The sequence below is a fragment of the Rosa chinensis genome, chromosome 5 (genome assembly GCF_002994745.2).
Source record: "Rosa chinensis cultivar Old Blush chromosome 5, RchiOBHm-V2, whole genome shotgun sequence".
In the NCBI taxonomy this organism is placed as follows: domain Eukaryota; kingdom Viridiplantae; phylum Streptophyta; class Magnoliopsida; order Rosales; family Rosaceae; genus Rosa; species Rosa chinensis.
Window position 1 is genome coordinate 50,629,287 of NC_037092.1, and position 14,276 is coordinate 50,643,562.

Genomic DNA, 14,276 nt, shown 5'->3' on the forward strand with positions numbered 1-14,276 from the left:
GTTGGGATTCTCGGAAAACTTCATTCACGAAAGTTGTAGAGCGTGTCGATACGAGTTCTTGGACATGCGGAACGCGTAAATCGGAGTTCGTATGAGGAAGTTATGGCTATCGGAAGAAGTTTCCATTTTAGTATAAATAGGGGAAATCAGAAATTATTTTCATTTTCCTCATTTCCTTTTCCGGAAACCTTCCTCTCTCTCTCTCTCTTCTCTCTTGGTCGATACCTTCGGTATCGAAGATTTCTGTCTGACCCGACCCGACTTTTCCGGCGAACTGCGGCGGTCTCCGGCCGTGAAACTTGGTCAGCTGGTTCGCCTCCTCCTCCCGGTCGTCCCTGTGGTGTTCTCTAGCGACGAGATCCACCGTGTGCGGCGCTGCAAGGCTGTACAGTTAGTGTTTTCGGACCCGGCCGAAAAATACAACTCCGGCGACTTCCCGGCTTCATGCTTCCTTGGTTGAGTTCAGAATAGGCTTCCTGATCGATCTATGGTGTTTGTTTTGATCGATTTACGTGGAAATCGGTTCAACTCAGTTTGAGCAATAATCCAAAGCTTGTGAGGTAGTTTTCGATCCCTTAAGCTTGTTTTCTGACTTCGATCCAGTTATGAAAGTTCACAAGCATGCTTAGATGAAGCTTTTTGATGTTGGAAGTTTTGTGAAATATTGAGTTTTGGCCGGCGGAGGTGCGCCACCGCCTGTGGCGGCGTTCCGGCGGTGTTCCGGCCATGTATGGGACTGTTTGTGGTATTATATATGTTCTAGTCGTTGATACGAGCGTTTCGATATATAATATGCAAATTTTGGAGTTCGTATGAAATTGTTATGATTTTTACAGTTTCATACCGATCGATTTATTCGATCCGCGAAGATTCGAGCGTCCGATCGACTTGTGGTTTGGTCACATCGATCGTGGGCGTATTCCGAAGACTTTGGGAGGTCTCGGATGTGGTTTTGCCTCGATTGGCACCACTTTGGGGGTTTTAGTTCAAAACAGGGGGTTTCGAACTTAAATCAAATGTGAATCGTCACTAAATTGGAAACGTATGTGAATAGGTACTTGACAAAGTACAGTGGACGATTATTTGTGAATTGGCGGCTTTGTGTTTTGTTGAAGACGCAGCAGGAGTTCGAGGTGAGTAATCTCACAAGATTCTTTAAGAACATAATTACCATTATTGTTTCGGCGTTAATCATTTAACTGCAAACTATAGTTGGTATTAGTAGGCATTCCTGAGCGAATGTCTACGTATATATATATTTACGTGAAATATATATATCATTACGGATGATTGTGATGAATAATAATATGCATGATGATGTTCATATTATTGTTGAATGTGGCTTTTCAGGAAACAATATTGTGGAAAAAGATGTTTTCTATTGTTTGAAAAGTATTGAGCTTATGCACTGCAACCATAATCCTTTTAGGTTGATTGGACTTGGGTTATCTATTTGGACATATGCCACAGCCGGGTGTAGTAGTACATGAGTGTGATTATCTTTACACTATGTTTTGCTTTTAGTTGGCTTTGTATTGTATCATTAGTATCTCTCTGTACTAGATACTGAGTTATCACTGGGTTTTGCCATTGTAGGCTGGTTGGAGTCGGTGAGGCATCTTTGATAAGTCTTGCAGCTCCGTTCATTGATGACCGTGCCCCTGCAGATCAGGTTTGACTCCTCCCCCTACATCTTTGTCATTTCGTATTGGTATTCATAATTAGGAATTGGGATTGGGAAGTCAGAAATATGAGTTATGTGGTAGGGAATTAATTCTTTGTGATGTGAGTTGTTGCCTGCCACATTCTTGATTGGATATACAGAGAATGACTTCTGGAGAAGAAACCTACCTTATGTGTCAGCTAGGAAGATATTGAGGCATAAACAGGTTGTTAATTGAATGAGTGGTTCAACCACTTTTTGGGTTTGTCAATTATTATATCGAATAATAATTGCATGTATGCCTTACTGAAATTATTTCTTTGTTGAAGAGAGACGTTCAGGCTAAGTCCTTGAATATTTAGTCTTACTTTTTATCTTTCTCTCATAGTTTTTGTCAAATATGAAATTGTTTTCTTTAATAGTAGTATTTATGAAGAGATGAGTTTGCAGTCTCTAATATGAATCATTTCATTATGTAGGAGGAAGAGAAAGTAGAAGAAGCTAGTACCTGAAATAATCCATAGAGTATACCTGGATATTGATATTGAGGAATAGCGCTTAGGTATAGTTTCATGTGAACTACCTTCTGCTGATTGCCTATTAATTTCTTATTCACTGATAATTTCCTATTACCTTTCATTTGCGGTAGAATTGTGATTGGATTATACGGTTAGGTTGTACCAAAAAATGTTGGTATGTATTGATCTTATATCTTAATAATGTCTTTTCATCAGAATCTTAGAAACCTATTTTATTTCGACTTTCAACTTGTCACAAACTTGTGGGCTGAAGATAATCTACCTCTGTTAACGCATGCAAATTTGATAGTTTCTAGTCCTTTACTTCATTTGATATGATTATGAGCTTTTCTTTTCTTATCAAAGTTTGTTGAAAGTTATTGAGACAATACTTTTTAAGGCCCGATTACTTACAACCTCAATTACAAACCATTGCATTGGCAAACTCTGTTAGTTGCAGTTTCTTGTCAAATGATCAAGGTTATCTCATACCAGTTAACTACCTAATACCTGTATCTTTTTTCTCCTTTTGCAGAAAATTTCAGGGCATTGTGCACAGGTACTTGGACCTGCGATATTTGATTACCAATAGAACCCGTTCATGTTGTCATTATGCTTATTGAAACTTGCTTTAAATGCAGGAGAAAAAGGTAAAGGTGTTAATGGAAAACTACTCCACTATAAGGGAACGCCATTTCATCATATCGTATCTGGGTTCATGATTCAAGGCGGAGATATCATTCATGGTGATGAGAAGGGATATGAATCGATATATGGTGGCACGTTTGCTTATGAGAATTTCAAAGTGAAACATTCACATTGAGGTGTTTAACGTCAATGTTTTTGGCTATCAGTTTTGATTTCTGAATGATTTACAGTTTTGCACTAGATTTTTTATTATTATTAAAACTCTGAAACTCTATCTTCTATGCAGGTACTATTTCTATGGTGAATACATTCCAATCGCTCACAGTTCCTTATCACCACAATCAAGGCTAGTTCGTAAGCTATTCTTCATGTTGAAATTCTGACTCCACAACTTCAACTCATAATGTTTTCTGTTTGATAGCTCTAGCCAGCATTATAGACTAGTTGCAGGTGTTTTTTGGTGCCTTGTGGATCTGTTACTTTTCTTTTGACTCTATATTCTCTGGAAAGTGATAAAATGAACAAAACAAAGTGGGGATGAGATTATCTTTAAAAGTATGTATCAACTATGCTCTTGAATTACTTCAGATTGATTAAGAACAATCTGAAATGTTCTAGAGCACGTTGATACTAATCAAAATAATAGTAGTACTGATAAATTGGCAGGCTCTCTATGTTTTGTTTTCATCTATGTCCTATGTTGAGATTCCACTGCACTCATTGATTAGTTTTAGTGAATAGCAGGAGACATGTCCTGTGTAATCTCAATCTGGTTATTGTTGATCATGAGAGCTGAATCTTGCTTGTATGATAATAATGCATTCTACACTGATTTATCTGTCATGTATCAATCTATAGAACTATAACTAAAGTTGTTTTTTTTTTTTTGGGTTAACAAGAAGTTATCTGCACATATTAGTTGTATATGGTATGGTGCTTCCAATGAACTTAACTATTATTAAATATATAGGGTATTAATTGTGCAGGTATATGATATATCATTTTCTCATCAGATATCAATCAGACAAGCAAATAAGAGATGCTGTGGAAAATAAAGTTTGGGCATCGATGTTTAAAGAAGATCACATTGGCCAATTGTTGGGTCCCAAGTGAAGGCTTTCTTCTATCTCCCCTCTAGGGAAGCCAACATGAATCTAAAATACTAACTGGTGGTCTTCCTAATTGTTATGTTTTTTCATTGTATCTGCTCTATAGCAATATTTGGAGCAGAGATATGTTGAGCTAATTAATAGTATTAACTTTCTTTCTGCAGGTTGAGGCTGAAGTGTAAAAGTTGCGCAGCTCAAGTCAAGTAAGCTCAAACAGATCATTTTGAAAAAGAAGTTGGAACTGGAGCATCCACCCAACACACTAGGTGCAGCTCCCTTAGCACTACACTATGCAAGTATGAGAGAACTTTAATCGCAAATATTTCTCTCGCAAAGATTTGTTTGTATCAGCTTTTGCTATTTTTCAATGTTAGCTAGAATGCAGCAGCTATCAAGCTAGCTAGAATGCCTTCTTTTTTGGTTTTATGGTGTGGATACATAAATGTATAGATGATTGACAAAGGCTGCTAGCTCTTTTGGTACACTAGACGCTTGAATTAGAGTACTTCATTATGTAATATATATTGAGCATTATATTTGTGCAAATATTCCAGGTGCAATATCCATAATACATGAACAATAGTGAATTAAATTACGTGGTGTGAATACGCATATGTCTTTAATCACACAACAAATAACTTGTAATCACACAACAGTCCCTATAAAATTTTGTTGTCTCATTAGTGCTCACACAACAGAACAAATACGTATCACTTGTCCAATGCTAAATCACCCAACGATATAGAAACAATGTGTTGTATGACTTGTGAAGAATTCAACATTGAGCCTCACACATACAACAGTTACTTACGATACATGTTGTGTGAAGGAACAACCAACAACAGTCGCCATATTTTTCAGTTGTATGATAAGTTAACCAACAACAGCATGTACTTACTTCTGTTGTCTGATTGTTATTTTTTTGTTGTGTGAGAAGTTAACCAACAGCAGCGTGTACTTACTTCTGTTGTCTGATCACCATCAAAAATGTGCCACATCTAATTTCTAGCATTGGCATGCGCAAAATTGGTGCAACGGTAATAAGCAGTGCGTTGTGTCTATGATATTCCGCATTATAAAAGTATCGGTCATTTATCTTGTTTTCTATTCTCTTGTACGCCTGTACATTAGATTGCTCTGATAACCTATGAGATTAATATTCTTAAGTTTCAGAATTGTTTTGTGATATGGGAGATGTTGTGATATAGGGAGCAGGGTGGCTACAGGAGAATAAGGATGGATGATTTAGATGTGTAAATGTTTTTCTACAGGTTTTGGGTTGTCCATTTTTAGGGGAAGTTCTGTCAAATTTTTGGTAGAATTTCTTCTAAGGTGGGCCCCGCAGGGCCTCTTCGGATTTCAGGGTGAAATCCGGGGCGTGTCCTGTCACGCCAATCGAGGCGAAACCACATCTGAGACCACCAAATGTCTCCGGAATACTTCCACGATCGATATATCAAATTCACAAGTCGATCGGACACTCAATTCCTCACGGATCGAATCATCGAACGGTCCGAAACCGTAAAAATCACAACATATTCATACGATCTCCAACAATTACAAACAATATATCGAAATGCTCGTATCGACGAGTAGATGGAACTCAGGAACAGAAACTATCCCTGAGGTGGCCGGAAACCACCGGAAAACACCACCACAATGGCGGCGCCGCCGCCGGCCCAAAGTCGAAATTTGACAAAACTCCCAACACCAAGTTCTTCATCTCAACCCCAATTTCAACTTTCATAACTTCAACAAGGTCTAATTATGAACCAATCGATCGAATTTTACCTTAGAACAAAACAGCTCGATTGAAACCCTAGAATTTCAATTCCAAAATTCGACCTCCACAAGTTGAATCGATGCAAGCCACCTTGTGGGAAGCATCAACGTCCTCCAAGCTCCAAAAGCCCTCAAGAATCACCAGCAAAGGTGGCCGGAATCTCCGACTCCGATCAAGACGATTTCATCCCCGAAGCGGCCACTTCCAGTCGATGTAGCTCCCTCCACAGCTCGAATCTCTCTTCAATCCTTCCACAGACCTCCACAGCTCGAATCTCTCTTCGAATCTCTCTTCAATTCAAACTCACTTTTGAATTGAAGCAAATAGTGGCCAGAGGAGCGAGAACGACGCCGGCGAAGTAAAGGCTGCGCGCGGGCTCGGGAGTGAGCTGGGTTTCCGTTTTTGGAAATCTGGCCTTCTTTGCAATTTCTGAAAAATTGTCCTTTTATACCAAAATGGAAATTTTTCCGAAGCCCATAACTTCTTCATACGAACTCCGATCTCGCATTCCGCATGTCCACGAACTCGTATCGACGCGCTCTACAACTTTCATGAAGGAAGTTTTCAGAGAATCTCAACGAATAAAAAGTCAACCCTTGCGCCCCTCCTAAATGACGCTTCTTGAATAATTATTCGCCTGAAACACTTCCGCTCCATCCACGAGCCACGAAACCGTCTGATACCCACAATTTAAATTCCGGAAAATCCTCAGAAAATAAATACGATTTTTCGGGGCATCACATTTATTCCCAAATATATTACACTGAGCATGTTTGATATGTTAAACAAGTCAATACTTGCTAATACCTTGAAGTATTTATAAACATATATGGTGGTTTGTGATGATGCAGAGTCTAATGTACCAACTAAGCAAAGGTGGTGCCTTCGGCCATGGTCATGGAATCTTACACAAGTAAAACTTTTATCAATTTGTTTGCTCTGGTTTTACTTTTGTAGAGTTTTATATTCCAGTGATAGGCATGTCGCAATCCCAACTTTATCCAATTTCAATTTTTATTCATACTAACAATGATGATGATTGCATGTTATTTGCAGTCCCATGGAATCAAATGAGAACACACAGAACCTTCAACTGCCATGGAGATGCAAATATGGAAGTTACGATCATCCATAGTATAGCACGCATACATGTCAATCATAATGTCATATTGAGATGCTTTATAGATAAGGGGTCTGGGGGACTTTATCCTCTGTCAGGTATGGAAGTGAAGTTCAACGGAACAAGAGAACTAAATATGATACAGCAAACTATATGGATAACGATTGTGCTTTAAAAGGTATACTTCTTGAAGAGTAACTAAATTGTGGCTTATGTTAAGAAATCTTTTGATTTAATAGCATTTGTAACTAAATTGTTCTTTTGATTTACTAGCATTTGTACATAGTTGCAAAGAAATCTAGAAACAAACAAAAAATGACTCTGCCAAAAGAATTCTAAAATTTTTGAGCCTATCATCATTAATTCACCAAAAGAATGTTGGTGTCTTGCCTTGGAAGTTGTGCTAGATGTACTAATTTTATTAGATAGTTAATATTTGTGTCTGTCATAATGAAATTAATGACTCACCAACACTTGCCGGGGACATGAGCAATGTAGTTGAAGTACATTAATTGTAATGTGAACTGGTCAATGAGGCTGGCTTATGTGACTCTAAGGGTTTTCTTCTCTTTCAATCTTAGATTTACAATAGAGTTTGTTTGCTACACATGATGAAAGTTATCATCATAATTGTTACATCCTGGATGCTTAATAATCTGTTTTATTTTTTCAATGGGGTAGGTGCCAGTAGAAGTACCTTATTGGAATCAAGTCTTCAGGGACCCAGGATGGGCACTGATGGTGGATATTGGAAGGGGTACCATAATGAACTCCCTCTCATGTCTATTTATAGTTACAACTCCTAGTGATTCTCAATTATAAGCAATTAGCATTTCCTCCAGATTTTGGTTCTTCAATCTTCGATGGCAACAATGATAATTTTATTTAGGTAAAGAAGAAGTTGGAATTCGGTTAAATCCCTTTATCTGTTATGTTTAATGTACGACTCAATATGGATGTTGATTCTAATAGAAACTTTGACTGTCATGATCCATAGCTCTTGATTAACCCATATTATGAATTTATAACTACAAATAATAGATCGGTTGGACACTTACTTACTTTTAAATTTTTAGCATTTGTGGAATGTTTATCGAGCTACTTGATAGGAGCATAGAATGCGACGTTTATAATGTTTAAACCCTATATTTTGCTAAGTGATTTCCTTTAACTTGATCAATTTAACTTAGTTAGTGTTTTATAGGTGAAAATGGAGTCTCAAAGTCCAAAAATGGCTAAGGAAGGCACAAGTGGCGCAGAAATGGAAAGAAATGAAGAAATGGAAGTTCTCCCAGTTTGAATAGGAAAAGGAATCCCAGTTGGAGTAGGAATTAGAAGCTGACTTGGATTCAAACTCTTAAGTCACGGAAATTAGAAGTTCTACTTGGACAAGAAAACCTAATTCTACTTAGATAAGGAATTCTGGTATGATAAGGAGTCCCTGTTGGATAAGGATTACTCAAGAAGGTTCCGGAAGAGTGTAGAAGAATCGCAGAAAAGAAGTTTGTATTCAACTAGGAAACCTACGTGCATATGGAGTTCTACTCGTACTAGGAGAGCCTTGGAACGTTCATGAAGTATCTAGAAGTCTCAAGAAGATCATATGACGTGCACATGGAAGATGAAGTCTCAAGGAATTCGGATTTCAAAGCATTATGGAGTTTGGATTTCTAGTTGAGTTTGGATTGGAATTGCAGTGATATTCTTGAAGGCTCTAAGGGGTTCTTGATGTTTCATTCTTCAATAAGGCGTGGAAGACATGTGAGGGGCATGTGATGGCAAGGAAAATCGAATTGGACACAACTTGTGCTTTAAAAGTCAAATCCATTGCAGATTCAGAAATGTGCCTGTGCAGAACAGTCAACTTCAATGGAGTGGCAAATATCGGTCAGAGCTCAGAAATTATGATCCTTATATGGTTGTCTAGTTTCTAGGGCTTTTTACGGTTTGTCGATATCTGTTTTCTAGAGGAAGTTATGGCCGTTTTAGTACACTGAGGTCAATCCTGCTGGAAATCTGTTTTGTGTCGAAGAAGTCCTAGATCAACACAAATTAAGAGAAACCAAGTAGAAACGAATTGGGAGTGCTTTGGACTTCCTTCTATATATACTTAGTGTATTAGACGTCCAGGGGTTACACTTTTTCTCCACAATTTCGATTTCTCACTTGGGTGCTCTTGGGTTTCAGGTTTTCGCTACTTCAAGTTCGTAGCCGTGCCATCCTCCATCTTTGCCGTGATCTTCACCTTGTACCACCACCTTAGAGCTGCGTTGGATCTTTGGGATGTGACTAAAGGTTGTTCATACCACCTTCCATATATTTTCTTCACGGTTTAGTGTTCTTGTAGTTAGGATTTTTGTTTTGATATTCTTTTGTGTAAAACCGAATTCATGAATATGTAAACTGATTTTTGGATGAGATTTTGATGTTCTCATTGATTGATGTGTTTATGTGTCTTTGATTCTTGTTGGTTGCCGAAATATGGAATGATAATCTGATTTTGTTTTATAGAAAACTTTTATGTGTTCTTGTTCTTTGGTTCGAAACTTAGGATGATTGCATGTAATTGGAGCTAGTAATTAGGTTTATGCGTTGTAAACCTAATTCACTTAAGTAGTAAAGGCTTTGGACAAAGGTCGAAATCAGATTATGCATGTAATGAAAAGACTTGCGTTGAGTACTTGAATTTGCATGTTTATTGACTAAACTTTCACTTGCTCTTAATGATTTGAATGCATGAGATCATGAGTTGCGTTGATTGTGTGATACTTGTCTTCGAAATATGTTGGATTAAGTGCGTTGCTTGATCAACTGTGTAAAGGGAAGTAAAATAAGGGAGATTGGTTGCCTTGATTTTTGTTTCTTGGTTGATAATGTTCCATGGTAATTGATCTTAAATGGTTCTTGATAAATTGTTTTCCAAAAGTTCTTCTTTTCCCACCTTTGTATAGAAAACGTTTTATTCTTTTATTTGTTTTCTGAAATTTTCGAATTAAATCTTTAACCTTCCCCCCCGCGCCCCCCCCCCCCCCCCCCGTTCTTGTTTCTTGATGTTCTTGTATATTTGTAAATAATTAAAATTAATTTAGTTAGTTTCTTAGGTAGCATGTCACGTAAATAATTAAGTTAATAATATGAAAATATATTCTAATTTCATGAATAGTGCACCCGTGAATAGTATTTCGTGTATAGTGTTTGTTATGTGTTTTTTTAGGGTTTCCTTATTTTTAGGGATCTTTTCCTATTTTTTAGGGTGTGCTCCTATTTTTTAGGGATTGGTTCCTTATTTTTAGGAAAAGTAGTTAGAGTTAGTTTTGACTTAGGATTCCTTGTTTGACTTGGTTTAGAATTTGTATCCTTCTTGTATATGGATTTCCTAACTCGATTATGACTAGTAAAATGTATATAAATAGGAGTAGGATTTCCATAACCTTTTCTAACTTAAATTCTTTGTATCTTTCGAAATCTATGTATATATATATATACTTGTATATTTTGTAGTTTCTTCATTCTTTGCTCTCTAATTTCGTGTGATACATGTATGATTGCTCTCTAACTCTTCGTTAATTCTTTGATTGTTACAAAATTCATGTATGATTATAATTAAATTTCGTGTAACTTGTAAATTCTTTACCTTGATTTCGTTTCACATGTAAGTACCCTTAATCTCCGGTTTGAATGTTCCCTGCTTATTCTATACTAACGATGATATTTTTCAAGGTTTAAATTGGCGAATGCTTTTGCGCGTATCAATTTTTGTCGCCGTTGCCGGAGATTGAAAAATCTTCATGTGATAAACGCCACTAAGGTATGATTTTGGTAAGGGATTGTGAACTATTATGGAATAGGTGAAGTCTCTTTTGTTGATATTAGCCTTAACCCCTTATTAGTACCTGATTCAGGTCTCTTAAGGTTGAGGGCAGCTTTTATTAACACTTGAGAAATGTCTTGCACTTAGGCCTTTTCTTATCTAAGTAAGTATAGCCTATGTGAGATAGTGACTAGGAAGGGGACAACGTTCATGATGGGTTTTGAATCCATAAGTGCAATCAAACGAGCCTAAACCACTATGTGGGAATAGCTTGTACCAAAATGGTTTCTACCTCTCGTGTTCGTCCTCCCCCGCACTGGCCATTTCAGTAAAGTTGCCCAAAGGATTCGAAAGGAAATTTGTGTGGAGGCAAGGACTTGGGCCTCACGTCCAAAACAATAGATCATGATAGCTTGTTGAAGTCATATACTTAGACAATTTTCGAAAGAATTGGTTTTGGTAAGAAGGAGTAAGTCATAACTGAATAGGTGAGAGTTCTTTTATTAATACTTGTCCAGCAACTCCTTCTATCTCTGTGGCGCACCTTAGTAACACAGGGTGTCTAGGTTGATTGGATACGAGAAGTGCTTACAAGAGGGCCTAAACCACTATGTGGGAGTAGCCCCGCCAAAATCGTTCCTTTACTACCTGGCTCTGTGCCAAAAGAGTTACCAAATGATTAGGGGAGGGGGGGGAGGCTTGTATTAACATTAGAATCTCTGGGCCACACGTCCAAACCTTGACTTGCAAATTTCTTATTAAAATTGGTTAACTCGAAAATTGTAAAAGATTGTAACTAACCACTAAAATTTTCGTTGGCCATGTGTATGCTTGTATATATGTGACATTTTAATGTGTGTACCTTGGTCCACGTCTTGTTTATATCTTACTAACTTCATTCTTTTATTCTATTTCAGATCAATGAATGTCTAGATTGTCTTAACCACCAAAGTACACCAAAACGCCCCTCCATGTCATTCAAGCACGAATTGAAAAGCTAAAGCAGAACTCGAATATCTTTGACGTCCAAGTTACTACTCCACTTCAGTTTCGTGAGCTTCAGATAGATAGTGAAGGGAATAGAGTAGAGGGAGGATCAGTAGCTTCAAACACCTCATCTGATCAATCACCACCACATACCCCACATTCACCACACCTAGAACCACCCAATGCCCCTCTCCCTTTGCTTTTACCACCACCACCACTGATAAGAGCACAATGTGCGACGATATTAATGAGTATATGCCCCATTTTAGCCTTGTTTCTCCCTTAAGTTTCGTGTTTTGAGTAATCGAGTCATTTTAAGAGTCTTGTAGAGTGTTTGGCGTGAAATAGGCAGAAAACGCAAAATTCATGAAGATTCCTAGCTGGATCAGGATTCCTCACTATCGTACTAATCTGTGGGCCTTAAGAGAGAATTTATGGGAGTATTTTTCTGAAATTAAATTGTTTTAGTTTCTTTTATTTTCTCTAAAAGAATTTAATTTTGTTCCCTTTATTAAATCAGGTTGACCAAGCAATGAAGAAGGGAAATAAAGAGAAAGACGTTTTCAATTGGAGAATAAAGGAGAAAGATGTTTCAGCTTGGAAATTAAAGGAATTGCCCCATTATGAGAGGAGTTGAGGCCTTAAAGGAGATGTTTCAGTTTGAAAATTAAAAGAATTATGATGCTATCTCATCCGTCTAATGATGAAGGGTATGATCGACAAAAGCCAACCAATGCTCCCCTATAAATAGGCAACGTCCATAACAGAATTTGCATCACTTCCTGGCCAAAAACCATTCCAAGACTGCCCAATTCACTCGTCAAACCTCCATCTCCTACAAGACCGTGACCACCATCCATCCATCAATTTACAAAGCTTTTAGGCGCTGAGTCAAGGACGCTCCACCACCATAGCAGAGACGAGTTCATCACCGTGTTGCTAAGCCGCTGAGGAAAGCTTCAAAGTGTAACTATGACTCTTCTTATGATTTTTGTTTCAGTTTTGTGTGTTTGGATTTGCGAGTTGTGTAATTGGAGACATGAAATTTTCAGAATATTTTTATTAATACTTTTGAGATTTTCAGTTTATTATTGAGTTAATTTCGAGAATTCTTTTATGATGCATGTTACAATCTTGTGCCCTTTTACGTGTTTAGGTAATTTTCAGAGTTAGGTTCATAAGTTTGCATGCTAGAATAACAGTGAGAGTTCTTGTGTGTTTGCTTAATTTGCCAAGAGTAATTGTTATTTGTTAAGACGCTGAGTTAAACAAGTAGTAATTAGTTCTAACGAGTGGTAAAAATCATGCTTTAATAATTAAATGATTCTGGAAATTACGTGTTAAATTCTATGTGTAATGGTTAATTTGCACGTGTGAGTTGATTCGAGGGTTAGATAATACTACTAGTTAAGAGAATTACGCTGAGTGTTTTTGAAAATTAGTAGTATTAGGCTTGGTAAGGACTTTTCCGATCCAAGCCTACATTAGAAAGAATCAGATAAATGGATTGATCCGCTGAGGCTTTTCATTTGGTCTCTTATCTAGGCATTTAAGATGGGCACATTTTTGTAGCATGTTGAAATGGATTTTCTGTTTTTACACAGTAATTTCCGAGTGGTATTGGTCTAGGTTAGGGAAGTCGATCATTGTATATAGTTTTGTTTGTTTCGTTTTTATTTTAAGTAGATTAGGAACCAAATTTGAAAACCCCCATTTTATTCTTTTATTTGTTAATTGACCTTTTTATGTAGGTGTACCCTACAATCCCCGGACTGAACGATCTCTGCTTATCCTATACTGACAACTACATTTTGCATGGTTAAATTGTAAGGCTATTTTAGCCTCACCAACCACCACTAATGGCTCTCACCATAAGGCAACTTTCTACATCCGTCATCCCACCAGGTGGAGTCCCCACTTGTATAACCTACCCTGCTGCAGTTGAGGGATCAACAGCTTATTTTGAGTTGAAGTCTGGATTGCTTCATCATCTTCCTACCTTCCATGGACTCTCTATGGAAGATCCCAACCAACACCTGATGAAATTTCAGTTCATATGCACTAGCATGAAGCCTCAAGGAGCTGATGAGCATATTTTGAAGTTGAAAGCCTTCCCATTTTCGTTGGCTGACAATGCAAAGCAATGGCTTTATGAGTTGCCTAGTGGACGAATTACATCTTGGGGAGATATGATGAAGGTGTTTCTTGAGAAGTATTTTCCTACATCTCACATCATCATGCTTAGGAAGAAGATAAGTGGGATCTAACAAGGGCAAGATGAGTCCTACGCAGAATACTATGAAAGGTTCAAGTCTCTTGTCACTCAATGCCCTCAACATGGCATGAAGGATGAGACCTTGCTCACTTGTTTTTATGATGGGCTCACAAGCTTGGAAAGAGACATGCTAGATGCAGCTTCTAGTGGATCGGTTGTTAACAAGGAAGCTATGGCTGGAATGGTTCTAATTGAGAATAGGGCCTTGAATCAACAACAATATGGAAGCTCTAGGCCCAAAGCCACACGTGAAAAGGTCCATGAGGTAAGTACTTTAGCTCAATTGGAAGATAAACTTAACAAACTTACTTCTCTTGTGTCTCAGGGATCACATGGACAAGTCATGGCGTGTGGAGTTTGTT

At 37.7% G+C, this 14,276-nt stretch overlaps 1 non-coding gene across 1 annotated transcript; it reads right to left on the minus strand.

Annotated features, from left to right (window-relative positions):
* Nucleotides 1–13,876: 13,876 nt before the first annotated feature.
* LOC112168526 lies at nt 13,877–13,983 on the minus strand. Its single transcript, XR_002924287.1, has one exon. It is a non-coding gene; the product is annotated as a small nucleolar RNA R71 (small nucleolar RNA).
* Between the last annotated feature and the right edge of the window lie 293 nt (nt 13,984–14,276).